The sequence below is a fragment of the Silene latifolia genome, chromosome 3, assembly GCF_048544455.1.
Source record: "Silene latifolia isolate original U9 population chromosome 3, ASM4854445v1, whole genome shotgun sequence".
Taxonomy (NCBI): Eukaryota; Viridiplantae; Streptophyta; class Magnoliopsida; order Caryophyllales; family Caryophyllaceae; genus Silene; species Silene latifolia.
Window position 1 is genome coordinate 75,174,818 of NC_133528.1, and position 21,658 is coordinate 75,196,475.

General features: G+C 39.3%; 1 non-coding gene across 1 annotated transcript; it reads right to left on the bottom strand.

The window, feature by feature from the left end:
- Window positions 1-19,937: 19,937 nt before the first annotated feature.
- LOC141650768 (small nucleolar RNA R71) lies at window positions 19,938-20,044 on the bottom strand. The gene has a single exon (XR_012546784.1). It is a non-coding gene; the product is annotated as a small nucleolar RNA R71 (small nucleolar RNA).
- Window positions 20,045-21,658: the final 1,614 nt, after the last annotated feature.

The following is a 21,658-nucleotide window of genomic DNA, read 5'->3' on the forward strand; positions in this document are numbered from 1 at the left end:
AGTTATTCAAGACCAAGTGTATGATCGCCTTGACACCATTGAGGATCGAATATATGCCGTAGAAACAACGATGCCTCCTAGATAAAATGAAATAGCCGATGACTTCGGGGACGAAAACCCTCCCATGGGTATGACTGCAGCTGAGAAACGACTCCAATACTTAGAGGAGCAATTGATGTATCTCAAAGGGGATGATATTTATAGGGAGAATAATCGTAAATATGAAGCTGTGAGTTCCAAGTTGCCAACCAACTTCAACATGACGGATATCCCTAAATTCAAGGGGCACGAAAACCTTTTGAACCATATCCGTGCCTTCAAGGATTACATGTCTATCAAAGGGATTAAACCTGACATGTTCTTATGTATCTTTCCTTCATCTCTTGACACCATCCCAAAACAATGGTTCTATTCGCTAGAACATAAGAAAATCGCTACTTGGGACGATGCCGCAATCGAGTTTGCTAAACAATATGTGGATAATGCTGAAATCCAAGTCAACATGCGCACTTTAGAGGTTCTTACCCAAAATGACAAAGAAGGTTTCACCGATTTCCTAAGTCGGTGGAAGAAGACTAGTACTCAACTTGTTGAACGCCCAGATGAAGCCACCCTCGTGGAGAAATTCGTGGACAACCTAAAGCCCATCTATGCAAATCATTTGAGGTATCAAAACATCAAAACTTTCAAAGACTTGACCGTACTAGGGACAAGGATCGAAGATGACATTCGTAAAGGGCTCTTGTCCAAAACGATAGCTTATGGATATCAAGGCTCAACAAGTAGTTCTTACGGCTCTACTAGCAAGACTGATGAAGTTAACCTCCTCGAGCCATCCAAGAAGAGTGCCTCTCCAAGGAAATTCACAAATTTAGGGGACACGTATTCCAACGCTCTGAAAAGGTTGATGAAGCTGGGCAAACTTCAACCCATAGGTCCTACACCCGAACCAGAAAAGAATCCAAATTCTGGGATGAGAATTCGTACTCCGAATACCATTGAGGTAAGGGATATGATACAGAGAAATGCTACAAACTGAAAAATGTACTTCAAGATATGATTGAAGACGGTCCCTACCAATACCACCTGGAGGTAAGCCTAACAACACTCAGAATCCTCTTGGAATTCTGATGATCACAAGTGAGGAATCTACCATAGATTGTTCACATCTCATCTCTCCAGTCGAAAATGAAGTTCATACGATAGAAAATGAAGGGAACTACTCCACCATTTCTCCAACCATCACTGATTTCATTACATGGGCAAAGAGTGTGGATAGGCAAGTCGTGGAACTAGAGAGTGCAGTGGCAACCTTACGTGGCCCCAACGCCGCACCTAAAGAACGTGCACCACTAGTCTTCTCTCAAAACACTACAATGCAAGAAGTAATAGCCATGGTTGATGAATTAGTCGACCAAATTATCCATTTAGAGGCTGAAATCATGAGAATGAGAGAGCTTGCTACTATCAATGGAATATGGGCCGATGATGATGAAGATGAGTATCTAACTGAACACTACTTAGTCAAAGCCAATGAAGAAATAGTCCAGAATTGTGAAAATCAAGATGTAGATCACCTCACTCGTTCAGGGCGCCCATACCAAAATACTTCTCAAAATGGTCCCATAGCAAACGGTCCAAACAATGTAGTCGTACCAAATGATAATGAAGAAGGCTCTACCGACCATTTACTAAAGCAACTACAAAAGACAAAGGCTGATCTTTCAGTCTGGCAACTAGTGTCAAGCTCATTCCCACATCACCAAGCTTTACTACAAGCTTTGGCCAAACTAAATGTGGCACATAACTCTACACCCGACGACGTAGTCAACTTGGTCTTCCAAGAATCACCAAAGCTAAGTAATCCTATTACTTTCTCGGATGAGGATTTGCCACCCTTCGGTGCTAGTCATGACTTGGCTCTTTATATCATCGTCATTTGCTTAAAGAAGAATGTGCCAATGACCTTGGTAGATGATGGCTTCGCAGTCAATGTTTTACCCTTGAAAACGGCATACAAATTGGGCATGAAAGAATCGGATTGGACCCCTACCGACCAAGGTGTTCGCGCATATGATGGTACACGATGAAAGGTGGTAGGACTTGTTGACCTAACCATAGCCACAGGGCCGATTGAGCGAAAGGTCAATTTCCAAATAGTGGACATTGAGGCATCCTTCAACATACTTCTGGGCAGACCCTGGATTCACGCTTCCAAAGCGATAACATCCACACTCCACCAGAAAATTAAAATCCCACTAAATGGTAAGGTGGTGACGATCACTTCGTCGCCCATCAAGGCAATCATCGAAAAGAAGTCAAGCAATCAAGTCCTTACAGATCCAGTATATGAACTTGGGGGCTTCCATATCATAAACATCATAGAGAGTGAATTGGCACCATTATACTTCAATCCCTACTCTAACTTAGTGGTCAACCACATACTCAAAACCCAGGAATACTTCCCGGTAATGCCTTTGAATCCTATCCTAAGAAACACCTTTGCGCCCTTCAAAGAGGGTAATTCACAAAGAATACCCCTTAGATTAGGATACAAACCCACCAAAGAGGAAGTTCTCGAGATGCTCGCTCAATTTCAAAACCGCAAGAATGTGGGGATCCAGATGCGACCCTATCTCCCTAACCTAAATGGATACTTCGTTAGGGAAGGAAATCAAGAACTCTTTCATGGATTTCCTGAACCTTGGCATTATCTCGAAAGGAAGTTAGCCGGAATCGAAATCTTTCACGATTGCTACTTCATTCCTCCAGAAACGGTTCCTACCGTCAAGACTCGTCAAGCACCTTACCTGGACGAACAAGCCGTGAGTCTACTCTTTGGAGAAGATCGATTTGTTAGAGCCGCGCAGGATGAGATCATTACCATGATACTTCAAGACGATCACTTCAACCCTACCGCGTTAATCACAGAAATCAACACCAATCAGCAGAAAGGATGGAGAAAATTGATCAAGTGGACAAACAATCAAGGAAGACTCTTCAAGCTCACTACTGGAGAAGGAGAGATGTTCAAAGGATAACCAGAAGACGATGAATTCGAGTCAGAGTCAGAGTCGGAGTCAGAGTCGGAGTCTAGAGAAGTTCCTAGAGAGTCTCCTCCTGTCGTCATTCCCACTCCCCTCGTTTCTCCTAGCTTAGTGTCGAATAGCAACAGTAGTTCGGGAAATTTCCCAACCGCTGTCCCTTTACCGCCACTGACCACAGATCAGATGGCTTCTTTGTTTCAACTTTTCTCAAATCTTAGTATGAATAAATCAGGTTCTCCTTGCTCTTCGTGTTATCTTGAATGCAATTCTGTTTACGATGATGATGAGAATGAACCAGACCCTGACTCAATCGAAATACCTCCCTACATAGCCAAAGAAATATTAAAAGAGGTGGAAGGGGGACTAGTGATAGAAAATACTGAACCCATCAACGTAGGAACTGAACTAGAACCCCAAGAACTTAGGACAGGGACAACCTTGAGCCCCACCGAAAGGGCCAATTTCATAGACCTCCTACACGAGTTCAAAGACGTTTTTGCTTGGTCCTACAAAGATATGCCAGAGATCGACAAGGACATTGCAGAGCATAGAATCCCAATCAAACCAGGTTTCAAACCCGTGAAACAGAAGCTTTGTCGAATGAGGACAGAATGGGCTCTCAAGATCAAAGAAGAAGTCGATAAACAATTCAAAGCTGGGTTCATCAAAGTTTCCGAGTACTCAGACTGGGTAGCTAACATAGTACCCGTACCCAAAAAGGATGGGAGAATCCGTGTTTGTGTTGACTTTAGAGACTTAAACAAAGCAAGTCCTAAAGACGACTTTCCTCTACCACACATCGACATATTAGTAGATAATACGGCAGACCACGCGTTTCTATCCTTCATGGACGGATACGCGGGATATTGTAGGAAATATCGGTAGACTTCCCTTTAAATTATAAGAATTATAACGAAATTATGTTTATGAATACGAGTCATAAATGAAATAGCATAAACAAAATAGAGAGATTAAGAAATAACCTTCGGTCCTAGCAAATATGGCCTATGAACAATATCGCAATGATATTCTCCTATTAGTTGCACCCAAGATGATATGAGATATGCCTTTGTTCTTGCTAGAATAGATCCTCAAAATTCACTAATTAATTTTTAGGGTTTTTGTGTGAATGATGAGAGAATTAGGTCAAGAGAATTCGAGAGAAAATTGATCTCCCTTTTGCTCTCCAAAACCGTGTAGAATAATGAGTCCCAGGGGGAGATTTTATTCTTCCTCGTTTATCTCTTTATTTCGGTTTCACTAACCCAAAAAAAAGGAGAGAAATCTTCTTATTTTTGGTTATTTTATAAATGTATAAAATGTGTATTTTATATCAATTGTCATGTATATGTCGACATGTATTAATAAGTCCACTTATAACAGTTTGCAGTCGATTTATCAATACCACTCTGTCAACATTTTATTATGACAATTCCGCATATTATATACATTAACTATAAATATAACATATTTATAATTTGCTAATTAAATATAACTGGTTACATTTAATCACGAATTAACAACTTAATTCGTTTAAGCTAACATTATATACATTAATTAAATATAACAGTTTATATTCAATTTACGAATTAACAACTTAATTCGTCTCAGCTAATATTATTTAATCGGCATTAAATAATCGTCTCATTATCACATTGACTAACTGTTTAGTCAAATACATGAACTTACCTTTTAGTCATATAAGGCATCAATGTGATTACATTTCATAATCACATCTCTCAAACACATCCTTTAGGTGTGACTTTTAGGGTCTAGTTGATCACCGCCATTAGTATGATAATAACGTCAAACTTTCTAGCAATCCAACCGTTATTAGGTAATCGTTAATCAACTGATAAAATACGAAGTATACCCTTGTGAACCTATAAGAGATTTATAAATGTTATCACACTAATTTGTGGAGGACACAAGCTCCAACAAACTCCCACTTGTCCTCACAATTGTATGTGCGATAACCGTTTCTCATATCCTAAAATTTCTCCCACTCAATGTAAAACAATTTGAAAAATCCGTATTCACAAAGGTCGTATTTTACAAGTGATCAATATCAAGAGTGGTTTCCCCGACTAGAGAGTAACTTAACTGATAAACGAATCATCATTCGAGCATGGCCATGTATTTCAGTTACAACTCCTCGAGTGGCCCTGAGAAATAACTATACCTGATAAAGGTTGGATATTTTCTTCAACTCGAATCCTGCAGATATAAGCACAGTATGAAATGACCCAGAAAAAATCTACTTAGTCTCCTGTTACGGCAGACCATGTGAAAGAAACCAAAGTCACCCAAAAACTGCCATAATCTCAAGAGACAGTCGATAGTCAAAAGAATCGACTCTAGGAACACAATGGACGTCCAATCCACGACCTGGCACCGAATGTTTTTAAACATTTAGGACTCCATTACGTTGTCACAAAAATAATTGTCCTACGAGGTATCGTTATAACCCGTATTTGTGATCGATCAACCAAATGATTGACTTACAGCTCGTTGAACCCACCATCAATCGACTGCACAATATAATAGCCAGAGTTATAGCTCATTAAGGCGATTACAGACCAAAACAAATATAATGTAATTCAGTTCACTTTGTGGCGTTCAATGTTGTCAGTACAATCCACATGAAAAAAAAATATTATATTAAAACGATGAAGTTATAAATAGTATATGAAAAAGATAATGTATCGAATTCATAATCAACTACTACAACTCAGGAACACGTTTAATTCCCATGGAGGATAATGTATCGAATTCATTAAAACGATGAAGTTATAAATAGTATAACGTGCCCTTCATGCTTATCATAATTCAACGGTTTAGTGAGAGGATCCGCGATGTTGTCATCCGAAGCTATCTTGTCAATCACTATCTCTTCTTGCTCCACGTAATCACGGATCAGGTGAGCTTTCCGATGTACATGTCTAGATTTGTTGCTAGACTTAGGCTCCTAAGCCTGGAAGATGGCACCTCTATTGTCACAATAGATGGTGATCGGGTCATTCGAACTAGGAACTATCGTAAGTCCTTGTAAAAATTCACGCATCCATATAGCTTCCTTTGCTGCTTCCGAAGCGGCATAGTACTCGAATTCAGTAGTAGAATCTGCTACAACATCCTGTTTGGAACTCTTCCAGCTGACCGCAACACCATTAAGAGTGAAGACGAACCCGGACTGAGATTTTAAATCATCTCGATCCGTTTGGAAGCTAGCATCTGCGTAACCGATTGCGCATAGCTTAGTATCTCCTCCATAAGTCAATACCCTATCCTTAGTCCTCCGTAGGTACTTAAGGATGTTTTTAACAGCTATCCACTGTGTTTCACATGGATTCTTTTGGTACCGACTCGTCATACTCAATGCATATGCCACGTCTGGACGTGTGCATATCATGGCATACATGATTGATCCTATTGCAGATGCATAAGGAATACGACTCATGCGCTCAATCCCTTCAGGCGTCGTGGGTGACTCAGACTTGCGCAACTGCATCCCAGACATCATTGGAAGGTTCCCCTACTTGGAGTTGGTCATGCTGAACCTTTCAAGAATCTTATCCAAATAAGACTCCTGACTCAGTGATAACGTCCGTCGTGATCTATCTCGGTAGATACGGATTCCCAATATGCGTTGTGCCTCACCCAGATCTTTCATCTGGAAATGGTTCTTCAACCATCCTTTAACCGAAGATAAGAGAGGAATGTCATTCCCAATCAAGAGTATGTCATCGACATACAATATCAAGAAAACAATCTTGATCCCACTCGACTTGATTTATAAGCATGGTTCCTCGACCGATCGAGTGAAACCATACTCTTTTATCACTTGGTCGAAACGATGATTACAACTCCGAGAAGCTTGCTTAAGTCCATAAATGGAACGCTTAAGCTTGCATACTTTCTTAGGATTCTCAGGATCTATGAAACCTTCGGGTTGCACCATGTAAAACTCCTCCTCCAAATAACCGTTTAAGAAGGCGGTTTTCACATCCATTTGCCAAATTTCATAGTCATGAAAAGCGGCAATTGCTAAGATAATCCGAATGGAACGCAGCATAACTACGGGTGCAAAAATTTCATCATAATGCAAACCGTGGACTTGAGTGAAACCTTTTGCCACTAGTCGTGCTTTATAGTTATCTGGTTGCCTGTCTACAGAACCCTTTATTTTGTAAAGCCATTTGCACTGTAGAGGTTTTACCTTATTAGGTAAATCAACTAGATCCCATACGTCATTCTCATACATGAAGTCCATCTCGGATTGCATGGCTTCAAGCCATAGCTTTGAGTCGGAATAGGTCATGGCACCTTTATAGGTAGCGGGTTCATTACTCTGTAGGAGCAAAACGTCACTCTCCTCGACCATACCAATGTATCTATCCGGAGGATTAGAGACTCTACCCGACCTCCTAGGTTCCTCAGGAATATTAACCGTATAATCAGTTGGAAGAACAACTTCCTCCATCTGTTCCTCGGTTGTTGGTTCTTGAATATCCAACAGCTCGAAGGTTCTATTACTTGTCTTGTTTTCGAGAAATTCTTTCTCTAAGAACGTCGCACTAGCCGCAACAAAAACTCGATGTTCGGTAGGCGAATAGAAGTAATGACCAAACGTTCCTTTTGGATAACCAATAAAGTATGTCTTGATGATCGTGGGCCGAGCTTATCCTCGTTTCTCCACTTGACATAAGCCTCGCAGCCCCAAACCCGAATAAAGGACAAGTTAGGGACCGTTCCCTTCCACATTTCATATGGAGTCTTGTCGACAGCTTTAGTCGGACTTCGGTTAAGTATAAGAGCAGCTGACAAAAGAGCAAAACCCCATAATGAATCAGGTACTACCGTGTGACTCATCATGGATCGAACCATATCAAGTAATGTTCGATTTCTCCGTTCGGACACACCATTTAATTGAGGTGTTCCAGGTGGAGTTAGCTGTAAAACGATTCCACAGTCTTTAAGGTGTTGATCAAACTCATTTGAAAGATATTCGCCACCCCGATCTAAACGGAGTGCTTTAACCTTTCTACCCAGTTGGTTCTCAACCTTGTTCTGGTATTCCTTGAATTTTTCAAAAGATTCACTTTTATGCTTCATTAAGTAGACGTATCCGTATCTACTCAAATCGTCCGTGAAAGTGATAAAATATCTATAGCCATCTATAGCGGTAATTGACATAGGTCCACATACATCAGTATGTGTGAGTCCTAATAGGTAACTAGCGCACATTCCAACACCTTTGAAGGAAATTCGAGTCATTTTGCCAATGAGACATGATTCACACGTGCCATATGTAGAAAAATCGAATGCGGGAATAGTCCCATTCTTGACGAGTTTCTTTACACATTTTTCATTTATGTGTCCCATTCGACAATGCCATAGATAGGTTTGATCTTTGTCACCAACCTTTAATTTCTTATTATTCACGTGTAATATATCTGTAGCTTGATCTAAGATGTAAATTCCATTCATGGAAAATGCTTTGCCATAAATCATTTCATTGAAAGAGAAAATACAACTATTATCCTTTATTGAAAATGAAAAACCGTCTTTATCAAGTACGGAAACTGAAATAATGTTCTTAGACAAACTGGGTACATAGTAACAGTTATATAAATATAACTCAAAACCGCTAGGGAGTTGGATTACATATGTTCCCTTCGAGACTGCAGCAACTCTAGCTCCATTCCCGACTCGCAGGTCCACATCACCCTTTCCGAGAGGTGTGATGTTTCTTATGCCCTGCAAATGATTACACAGATGAGAACCACAACCAGTATCAAGTACCCAAGTTCCGAAACTTGCATGGTTAATCTCAATCATATGAATATAAGATGACATACCAACAGGAATGACGCGGCCTGCTTTTATGTCCTCACGGTACACGGGACAGTTCCTCCTCCAATGTCCAGTCTTGTGACAATGGTGGCACTCAATGTCACCGCCCTTGCTCTTTGTCTTGCCTTGTGAGCCACTAGTCTCACCAGTCCCACTCTTACCGTTTCCTGGCTTCTTGAACTTTGGCTTACCTATAGTTAGGTCGCCTGGAGCTTTGCCCTTACCCTTATTCTTGTTGGAAATCATGAGAACATCTTGCTTCATGCTCCCACTCAATTTCATATCCTTCTCGGTCTGTACGAGAAGTGAGTGTAGCTGATGAGGACTTTTCTTCAAGTCATTCATGTAGTAATTTGCCGTGAAAAGGGCAAAACCATCATGAAGTGAATGAAGCATTCGGTCAATGACTATGCTCTCACTGATTTTGCAATCAAGTGCCTCCAAATTCTTGACATTCTCAATCATGTTAAGAATGTGTGGGCTAACCGGTTGGCCCTTCTGGAGTTTCGCATCAAATAAGCGACAGGTGTGCTCATAAGTAACGATTCTCGGTGCTTTTGAGAACTCGTTAGTGAGCGTGGTGAAAATCTTGTTTGCACCTTGGGCAATGAAGCGTCTCTGCAAATTGGTTTCCATTACAAAGATGAGTACGTTCTTTATCGCACCCGCTTCCATGACGAAATCACTATAAGCAAGTGACTCGTTAACTCCTGCATTGAGGCCTGGGTTTACCGGTATTGGCTCAGTTAAATACTTGAGCTTACCGTCGCAATGGCGCGATCGTAGTGTTGCCTCCCGGTCCGCAAAGTTGGACCCATCATTCTTGATCGTGTGAACGATTCATGTTGTCCATGAAAACTTTAAGCCAGGACTCGCGTCCAAGTGTGGCACTTGGCATTGGGATTTCGTTATTTCCAGCCATTTGTTGTAACAGTATTATCAAAATAAACGTATTCTACACTGCGAAAAGAAGAATAAAATAATAAGCATATGCATCGTTATGATTTTAAGTCTTAATGCAAAACTGTTATAAGCGAAGACTCAAGCATTTATACAATTGATCTCCCTCAAGAATTATATATATGATCCCAAGACTCAATTATCTGTAAATTGATAAGCCAACCTTTTGGGTAATTCTACTGTTAGAATTCTTGGTCGATAAATTTCTGTAAATTCTATCTTTAGTCCATCATAATCACGAGAAACTCTTCGGACTATAATGTTGAGATAAACTAAGTCAACACAAACTACTTACCAAACGTAGAAGGGGTCATATTATGCCTACCGACGAAGAAGGGATTCATAGTTGTTTGCCCTTTTAAAGACTAGTCTCAATTTCCGTTTTAGAGGAAGATCCCATCAACTTTATTTTAATTCATTTTAAGTGAACCAATATCTAGCATGCGTGAATGAATAAACTAAGGTGATGGCTTAAATAGTGTGACATCTTTATGTCTATGAAAACTAACATTCAATCTATATGAGTCAATTTTCATGCATTTTAGTAGGTGGTTTGGTTTTAGGCGGAAAATGATGCACTAACTATCATGTGAATGAAAAAACAATAAGAACGGTAAAACGTAACACATAATAAAGTCCTAGTGTGGCCTATCTACCAAAATTAACATAAATACAACTTTGGAATCTATCCTTGGACCCGAAAAGCTTGTCTTGATGTTCCATCTTGATCCATGTAGCGGGAGTGAGCAATCCAATCTCCATCTTTAGTCTTCTAAAAAAATTACAATTTAAAATTACATAATAAACCTATTTACATTCTAATTTCAAAACCGTAATAAATAATGAAAACCAAACGGAGATACGAGATCTCAAATTACATTAAAAATTATGTATCCATCATTACGAAAACATAATTTAACTAAGGCCACACTAGGTATTACAAATTACAACCGATTGCAAAAAAAACGTAAATAAATCCATTCAACGATTCATTCAACTAAAAAATGCATCAACTAAAAAAAATTAAACATGCAAGACATAATTCCTTAATTATGTAGATTAATTTACCCAAACCACCTATTTAAATGATCAAATTAAGTGACAATTCCTTAATTACTCACATTAATTTCAATCTTAATTCACATTAATCTTGTAATATGAATTTAATCCAACATTATTTTAAACTTCTTTAAAATAATTAGGTATCTAAAATTGTGAACTTCTTCACAACAATTAATCATACATTAATAATTTAATGTATAATCAATATTGGCCAAAATTAAACAAAAAAAAAAAATCCTTTTTTTTCTCTTTGGTCTCGGCAGCAAGAAAAAAAAACGAAAAACCAGCCTTTTTTTTTTCTTCAGCTCACGGCAATGGCAAAAATTAAAACAGATTTTTTTTTTTTTTTATTGCACACGGCTGGAATAAAACACGAAAACATCCTTTTTTTTTCTTTCTCGGCATTTCAATAAAAACCGAAACATAAAACAGCCCCCTTTTTTTTTCTTTTCGACATAATGCCCTAAAACAAAAAAAATTTAGATGAACAAATTTGTTTATAGTTGCTATTTAGAACAAGATTGGCATAATCATGAATATATAAATTAATGAAACATGATTTTAAACAACGATTTACAACCATATTTGCCAAAACTATATAGCAAAAACAAATTTAACATCATCAAACAAGACGATTTCCATTTACATTTTAATTTAATCCTCATCAAATCAAAACATCTACAAATTATCATATTATCATCTTAACCTATTAAAACAATAATATGAATAAATCAATATGGAACAAATCATCGAACAAAAGGAAAAACAAATCGGCAAAATGGAAAAAAAAAACACGGCTAAAAAAAATTCTGCCGAATTTTTTTTTTTTTCAAATTTGTATAAATTCAATTATGAAAATCACAAAAATAATTTCGTGGCCTTGGCTCTGATACCACTTGTAGGAAATATCGGTATACTTCCCTTTAAATTATAAGGATTATAACGAAATTATGTTTATGAATACGAGTCATAAATGAAATAGCATAAACAAAATAGAGAGATTAAGAAATAACCTTCGGTCCTAGCAAATATGGCCTATGAACAATATTGCAATGATATTCTCCTATCAGTTGCAGCCAAGATGATATGAGATATGCCTTTGTTCTTGCTAGAATAGATCCCCAAAATTCACTAATTAATTTTTAGGGTTTTTGTGTGAATGATGAGAGAATTAGGTCAAGAGAATTAGAGAGAAAAATGATCTCCCTTTTGCCCTCCAAAATCGTGTAGAATAATGAGTCCCAGGGGGAGATTTTATTCTTCCTCTTTTATCTCTTTATTTCGGTTTCACTAACCCAAAATTAAGGAGAGAAATCTTCTTATTTTTGGTTATTTTATAAATGTATAAATTGTGTATTTTATATCAATTGTCATATATATATGTCGACATGTATTAATAAGTCAACTTATAACATTTTGCAGTCGATTTATCAATACCAGTCTGTCAACATTTTATTATGACAATTCCGCATAATATATACATTAACTATAAATATAACATATTTATAATTTGCTAATTAAATATAACTGGTTACATTTAATCACGAATTAACAACTTAATTCGTTTAAGCTAACATTATATACATTAATTAAATATAACAGTCTATATTCAATTTACGAATTAACAACTTAATTCGTCTCAGCTAATATTATTTAATCGGCATTAAATAATCGTCTCATCATCACATTGACTAACTGTTTAGTCAAATACATGAACTAATCTTTTAGTCATATAAGGCATCAATGTGATTACATTTCATAATCACATCTCTCAAACACATCCTTTAGGTGTGACTTTTAGGGACCAGTTGATCACCGCCATCAGTATGATAATAACGTCAAACTTTATAGCAAGCCAACCATTATTAGGTAATCGTTAATCAACTGATAAAATACGAAGTATATACCTTTGTGAACCTATAAGAGATTTATAAATGTTATCACACTAATTTGTGGAGGACACAAGCTCCAACAGATATAACCAGATCAAGATGGCCTTAGAGGACATGCATAAGACCGCCTTTGTCACTCAATGGGGAACCTACTGCTACACGGTTATGTCGTTTGGGTTAATCAACGCCGGAGCTACATACCAACGCACCGCAACTACGCTCTTACATGACATGATGCATAAAGAAGTTGAGGTATACGTAGATGACATGATTGTCAAGTCCAAGGAAAGAGAGGGACATATTGCGAACCTTCGCAAATTCTTCTCGAGGCTACGGAAGTACAACATGAGGCTCAATCCTCAGAAATGCGCATTCGGAGTAACATCTGGCAAACTCCTGAGATACGTGGTTAGCCAACGAGGTATAGAAATAGACCCTTCAAAGATCAAAGCTTTAATCAAAATGCCGCACCTCAAACAGAGAAAGAAGTTAGGGGATTCCTAGGCAAGGTACAATACATAAGTCGATTCATATCGAAACTCACCATGATCTGCGAACCCATATTCAAGAAGTTAAAGAAAACAGATCACACCATGTGGGATGATGACTGTCAGAAGGCTTTCGACCGAATCAAGGAAATACTAGCCAAACCGCCAGTGCTCATGCCACCCCAACGAGATCAACCTCTTGGTTTATATCTCACGGTAACTGAAAAGGCCATGGGCGCCATGCTAGCTCAAACCGTGGGAAAAGAAGAAAGAGTCGTCTAATACCTTAGTAAGAAGTTCTTGGAGTACGAGTGCAAATACACACCACTCGAGAAGACATGCCTCACTCTTGTATGGGCAATGAAGAAGCTACGCCACTACATGCTTAGCTACTCCGTCAAAATATTCTCCAAAATGGATCCTGTCAAATACCTCTTCGAGAAACCCGTTCTCAATGGACGTCTAGCGAGATGGACCTTGATGCTCTCAGAGTTCGATCTCAAGTATGTACCTTTAAAAGTCATAAAAGGGCTCGCCGTTGCCGAATTCTTCGCATAAAATCCCATCAATGATACACAAACAATAGACACCTGGTCGTTTCCGGATGAGGATATACTCCAAACGGATGTAGACTACTGGGACCTCTATTTTAATGGAGCATCGAACTTAAGAGGATTTGGAATAGGAGTGTTGCTCATTTCCCCTGAAGGCGAGCATACACAAATCTATGTCAAACTCTACTTCGAGGTGACGAATAACGCTGCAGAATACGAAACCTGCCTCATCGGATTGCAAGCCGCAGTAAGTTTAGGCATCAAGAATCTTCGAGTACATGGGGATTCCTCTTTGATCATCAATCAAATCACGGGATCTTGGAAAATCCGAAGCGAAAGCCTGGCACCTTATCAAGCCAGGATAGACCAAGTAGCCCAATTCTTCGATCAAGTAACCTACTTACATCTACCTCGAGAAGAAAATCATTTTGTGGATGCTCTTGCAAAACTCGCATCTTTGATTAATATGCCGGATAGCATGGTAGAAATGCCTTTATGCATCGAACGGCGATCAGAACCAGCTTATGTGCACCAAATCATCGATGAAGAGGAAATTACAGAGGAACCTTGGTTCCAAGCAATCCTAAACTTCAAACTCAATGGCACCTATCCACCAGAAATAGACAAAAGGGGACAACGCGCTATCCATTTTCTAGCTTCCCAATACTTCCTCATGCAAGGAGAGCTATACAAAAGAACACCTCTTGGTGTAATCCTACGTTGTCTTTATCATTCACAGGCACGAAAAGTGATGGAATAAGTCCATGATGGAGAATGTGGCCATCACATGAGTGGACCTATGATGGCAAAGAAAATCACACGTTTAGGATATTATTGGACCACGATGGAATATGATTGCATCAAATATGTGAGACATTGCCATAATTGTCAAATGTTTGGGAATGTGCAACATGTTCCTCATTCATTGCTTTACACTATGACATCTCCCTGGCCATTTTCTGCCTGGGGAATTGATATCATCGGTAAAATCACTCCAGACGGAACATGAGGTCACTGTTTCATCCTAGTAGCAATAGATTATTTCACCAAATGGGTAGAAGCGGCTTCCTACACCAGTCTTATAGCCAAGAACGTGGCAAAGTTCATACAAACCAATATCATCTGTCCATATGGTTGCCTACATGAGATCATCAGTGACAATGGATCACATTTCCAGGCTGAGACTGAACAATTGCTAGCCAAGTAAAAAATCAAGCATCACCACTCCTCGCCATATAGACCACAAACCAATGGCGCGGTAGAAGCAGCAAACAAAAACGTTGTCACAATTCTCAAGAAAATGATTGACAACTATAGAGATTGGCCAAGCAAGATACCCTTTGCTTTATGGGGATACCGTACATCCGTTAGGACGCCCACTGGGGCTACTCCTTTCTATTTGACCTACGGCATGGAAGTCGTACAACCAGTCGAGCTAGAAATACCATCCTTGCGTATTTTACTCGAAAGTCAAATACCCGAAGCCGATTGGAAGAGGGATAGATATGAAGAACTCATCCTCCTGGATGAACGAAGGTTACGTGCATTACATAATGTGCAAACATACCAGGCACGTATCAAACGAGCCTTCAACAAAAGGGTTAAGCCAAGGAACATCAAAAAAAGAGACTTGGTCCTCAAATCCATTAGGGCTCTTTTACCAGTCGATCCACGAGGAAAATTCAAACGCAATTGGGCCGGGCCATTCCTAGTCAAGTCCATACTTCCAGGGGGTGCGGTTAGGATCACAGACCTAGACGGGAACGAATTTGCCAACCCAACAAACCTTGACCAATTGAAACGTTACTATGCCTAGAATAGGAGCAAAAAACGCGCCTCGCGTGACCTCACGTGTCGCTCTCGTAGCACGAAATAAACGGCCCCTGGCCAAGCTGAATCAAGCTAATGTCATCTTGGTCTTGCATTTGGACAATTTGTCATTCTCATATCATCCAATAAACTAAATTGCATTTTCGGAGTAAGTAAAGAACATGCTTGTTTTCTAAAGTTCCTTACAAGCTCTTGCTTAGAACAATTATTCTTTTACATTTAATCGAACTACGCGCAAGGGTTTGATTTCATTTCTTTAATGAATATGTAGGCAATCCTTCACGGGATATAACCCACTTAATCACTTTAAATGTAAATAGAAGGACATTTGCAAACGCATTTGAAATTCGACAAGAATAATGAAAAGAAAATCACAACGGTTTCATAACCATTTCACCTCTTTTATTTCATTCCTAATAATAATACGTTACATAATAAAATCGTAATAAAAATAAATAGGCAAGGATTCTAAAAACCCCACCTTCTTATTACAATAATAATAATAATAAATAATAATAAAGACTTAGGCTACTCTTCCATTTTCCCTTTGCCTTTGTCTCTCTTATCATACTTCTTGTCACGACCTCGAGCCGGACGCTCTTGCGCCACTTCCGACCTAATCACCAATGGTCTCTCTCGTGGTCTTGCTTTGCCATTCTTGTCAACCATCATCTCGACGGCAGGAGAAGTCTTCGGTTTCTTCGAAGGATCAACAACTCGAAACCCGGCTTCTTCCTCTCCCTCAGTCAGATGCTTCTCCTTCTCATTTTCCACCTCACGAACCTTGTAGTCAACAGGTTCACGCTTCCTCAGTCTCTCGCGCTCCTCCGGAGTAGTAGCTTTCCTCCACCGCATATAGGAATCCGACACCCATAGAGCACTGACAGAAGAATTGAAGAACCAAATGTTCCTCTGAGCCCATTTGATGGCCTATTCACTTCAACTCTCAGTAGTAAGCGCCACGGCAGTCTGCGGGACAGTGTCAAGCTTCGGGATCCTCTGCTTCAATCTAACCTGCCTCATCAACATCTCCGGAAAAATGCATATCATAAACTCCAAGCCGGGAATGCGAACAGATCGGGTAGGATCCAGGGAAGATACTCCAGTGACAGATTTGAGGTGGTACGATCCATCTAATTAAGGGGCCATCTTAACTCTTCAATTTGTTTTCACAGTAGTTGCACACTCGGTTGAAGTCCACTATGTAAAGCCTGGTCCTCATTGCAATCGAACGAGCATGATAAACAGGAACATAAACTGGGGGCTCGATCATTCGAAGACGCTCCATAAGCCAGACCTACCAAAAGCGAGTATTAGAAACGAAAAAAAAAAGAAAAAAGAAAAAAAAAAGAAAAGAAAAGTGTTCTTTTACCTACAAAATAATGGGACTTCCCAAGTAAGGTAGGTCGCGATTGGCTTTCCTGTTATCTAAGCCCAATAGGATCTCTCCTAAACACAGACAAGCTGGGCTCCTGCGCAGCTCCATTTGCTCAATCAAGCTCAAAAGACGAGGGTCGCCTCTCATATCCTCATCAACGTGCCATTGAAGGACATATACATGTAATAGGCAAAATCCAAATGCCCTTCGCCTTGTAACATAAGAGACAGTAGGATCAGCCCTATTTATAAAGCGATCGATGAAATCCAACATTCGCACTCCTTTAGAAGTCACAAGACGGTCAACATCAACTCTGGCCAATCCGAGCAAGTCTCTAAACTTATTCTTATACCCTTCAGAAGTGGAGGGAATAGTGATGTGACCATTATTTGAGCATATTTAGTCCCCGAATCAGCCTTGTTCCCATGCTTTTTAGTGCATATTTGGGTCATTTATTTAGTCCTTTGTTTTGCATATTCTTTGAGGTTTTGATCCCTTGGTAGGAAAGGAGTGCAAACCTTGCATTTTCATGGCAAAATGGAGCTAAATTGATTGAATTCAATGACCAAGCATCAAAGAGAAGACAAGACTAGAAGGCCTTTGTACATACTATAGTAGTTGGGCAATGATGAGAAAAGATCCTTGCATCCCCGAGGAAATCCTCAAGGATTGTATGAAGAGAAAGGAATAAAAGAAGAGAGGAAGAAGCTGATCTATAATCCGAGTGGATTGCCCACAATCCGCCCGTCCAGCAAAAGCAATCTGAGCGTCTTCCTCAGAAGGCCGCTCGTCCAAAACCACCACAATCCGCCCGTCCACCCCACAAATCCGCTCGTCCAAAAGACCCACAATCCGCTCGTCCCGTGCCCTGGACGCTCGTATTTTGTGACAGCTAATCTGTCTTCTACTTGTTCTATGAAGGATGCGCATACCTCGGGAAAGACTAGCAAAAAGGAGACTCGCATATTTTTCTGAGAGGAGCGATTCCTCCAGGACTTAATCGTCATTTAAGCCCTTAGTAAACCCTAATTTGTGTACCTAATCCCCACTATAAATACCCCATTAGTCTAATTAGATTATCATGTTCTTCTTATCAATCTTTAGTGTAGTTTATATCATTCTAATCTCTCTTTAATCTTGTAATCAACCTTTAATCAAGTCTTAATGCAAATCTCATTTCCTTAATCTTTCTTTTGTTCATCTTTCATTTTGGGTAATTGAAGATTATTTAGGTAATTATTGGGAGATTGATAACCTTCTAATCAATCATCAAGTAATTCTATTATTCTTTGCTTTATTATTGGAATAACTAGTAGGTATAATTCTCTTAATCCCTTTTTAATTATTGTTAATCATCTTCATTTATTCATCATGTTTTACTTTGTTGGTATGATTGACAACCTTGCTAGCATGTTCAACATGATAATGAGTGAGTAGTTTCCTTAACTAGGGTTAATGGGTAATTAGAGGAAACCAACATGGGTGATGATTCATGCTTAAATTAATATGTTTTCATAGTTTATTTGCTTGCTTGTTGTGATCTCAACTTATGCGCATGTTATGTTTGATGAAATGCGAGCCTATGAATCCTTGCATTTTTTACCCATCACCTATCTTTTCAATGAGACTTGTAAGACAAAAACCAACTCGAGTCTCATTAGACCATGCATATAGTTGAGTAGGGAAGATTAAGTCGACTTGTAGGTGTTGTACAATCTAATCGATTCGGCTCCGGGACCCAAAGTTTCCTAGGATTGTAAGATATAAACCAACTCGATCCATCACAACAATAATTGCTTGCTTATAATTTGAGAATATGTTTGTATGATCAATTCCCACGAATCCCCTATGATCCCATGAATCCCTAGTGCCTTTTATCAATTGTTTACACCCCTTTTTAATCATCTTGCTTGTTTACTTCCATTGCTATTTAGTTTGTGATCTTCTATTCAAACCCCAAATTGTGACACCCCTAGATACCGCTAGTTGCAATTGAATATCTCACTTCAATACTCGTCCCTTGGGATCCGACCTTTACTTGCCTCTTTACTAATTGTAGAGTTCTTTGTGGAGTTATAAATATTGTTTTGGTCTAGGTGCTCCTAACGACAAGTACCGAAAGCTAAACCTCTCAAGGAGAGTGACCGACCAAAAATGGCGCCGTTGCCGGGGACGGTGCTAACTTGATTTAGATTTTCTTAGATTGTTATTAGTTGTGTCTTTCTTTGCCGTGGGGAAGTAAAACTCCTCAAGGTTTGTTCTAATTATTTTCAAGTTGTTTGATATTTTGCATGTCTAGAAGATCACAAGGTAACTTGTTACCCTTTGATCACGAAATTGAAAGGACTTTGACAAACAATAGAAGACTTGCTAGAGGTACTTTGAGAGATATTGGTGAGGTTGTAGATATACAACCAAACGCTATTGAGTTCTTCAACCCTTTTGCAAGAGAAGGTGAGGAGAACCCAACACAAAATCCAACACAAAATCAACCCACAATGCCTAAATTTTCATCACATTCCGTACCAACTGAGGAGAACCTACCCAATGGTACTCCCACACCACAACACTTAACCGGAAATTTCATTTCCAAATCCGCATTTATCCAATTAGTCGAAAGAAGCCAATTTGGGGGGATGCCTAGTGAAGACCCTCACTCTCACATGGAGACTTTTTGTGACTATTGTGATGCGATTTCCCAAACCGGTGTAACTCAAGACCAAATTCGATGGGTCTTATTTCCTTTTTCTCTAATTGGCAACGCAAAACAATGGTTGAAAGGCCTTGATAAGGCTACTCTCGGAATTGACTCTTGGAAGAAGTTAGCTCTAGCTTTCTACAAAAAGTTCTACCCACCGGAAAAGACTAACATGCTAAGAGCTCAAATTAAGGGCTTTAAGCAAAGAGATGAAGAATCCTTGTATGAAGCTTGGGAACGATTCAAAGGAATTTGTCTCTCATGTCCTCATCATGGACTTAGCGAGTGGTTCTTGGTACAACAATTTTGGAATGGTCTATATGAAGACTCAAGAAACATTCTCAACATGGGATCAAATGGTATGTTCACCGAGCGAGGCTACTAGAGGAGGAAAGCATGAAGTGGACTCTATTACTCAATTGGGTGCTCAACTTAGTGCTCATCAACAACACCTTGGACATGCCCCCATGACATGTCACTAAGGATGAGAGTTTGGTGGAGTCCTCTCCAAACCACCATTTGTAAATATTTCTAACTCCCTAACTTGCATTTTAATTCTTACATTGCATTTTTTTTTGTCATTTTTGGATTTTTTGTGCCTTGATCAAGATATTCATCATTTTTGAGAAAAGTGAGGGATGGACTAATGATTTTATTGATGTGTAGTGCTTTAACTTAGTGTGGGGATAGCAATTGCCTAGGCTATTCATGCCTTTGTAGTGCCCCTACAATGAAGAACATGGGATTTGAAGAATGAAAATGACATGGGATATGCAAGTGCACGGATGGTCCTGAATCCGGGTAGACTAGGTGGAATCCGAACGGCTTAAGGGTAATCCGCTCGTCTTATAGGAATCCGAGCATCTGTGAAGGAATCCGTCCGTCCAAATGAGCTGCAAAATGAAAAATTTTGGTCTGTTAGAGAATCCGAGCGTCCAAGCTGAGAAGACGCTCGTCTGAAACTGGCCGCTCATCTTTGTAGAAAGACGCTCGTCTTTTTGCCAGTGCGGATTTAGAAAAGTTCCTGTAAGAGAATCCGCTCGTCTTTGAGGAAAGCCGCTCGTCCTGAATTGCAGAATCCACTCGTCTTCACTGAAAGACGCTCGCCTTTAGGCGAGTTTTCCTGAAGCCAATTTGAGCAGAATCCGAGCGTCCCGACGGGAATCAGCTCGTCTCCCCCCTGCAGTTTTGAATTTTTTGGGTGTTTTAATACCCCTTCCCACATTCATTTCATTCATTCATTCATTCATTCATTCAAACACTACCCATAAACCCCAAAACCCAAAACCCTCATCCTCTCCATCACCAAAAACAAAATTTCCTCAACCAAATTCAACAAAATCAAATCCAAACTTCCTTCCAACAACAATTAATCACTCCTTTTACAAAATTAATTGATCCAAGTACAAAAATCTTCAACCTTTGAGTCGATTTTTGAAATACAAAGACAAATCCTTTCATCTTAAAATCGATTTGGGTATAATTAGAAATTGAAGATTTTCAATCTTTTCTTGGTGTAATCAACAATGGCAAGAACAAAAGGGGCAACAAAGGCACTCAAGGCAAAAACACATTCGAAAAGGCAACAAAGCCTTCAAGCAAAGAATGCTTCAATGGCTATGGTGGTTGCTAATGCAAACTTGGAAGTTCAACAACAACAAGATCCTCCCTTGGAAGCAACAACATCAACAACTCAGGAAATCGCTCAATTGTCAAACTATCCGGAGGTAATTTTCATTTCTAACTCCCATAGGGATACATTTGCCATGTATGCTAAGAAAGCCATTTTTCCCACCAAATTCATTTGTGAAGACGCCTTGAACAAATTGTGTGTCCTTGAACAAACAAAAGCCTTCTTTGAAGCCATGGGGTTGGGTAGATTGTTTACTACAA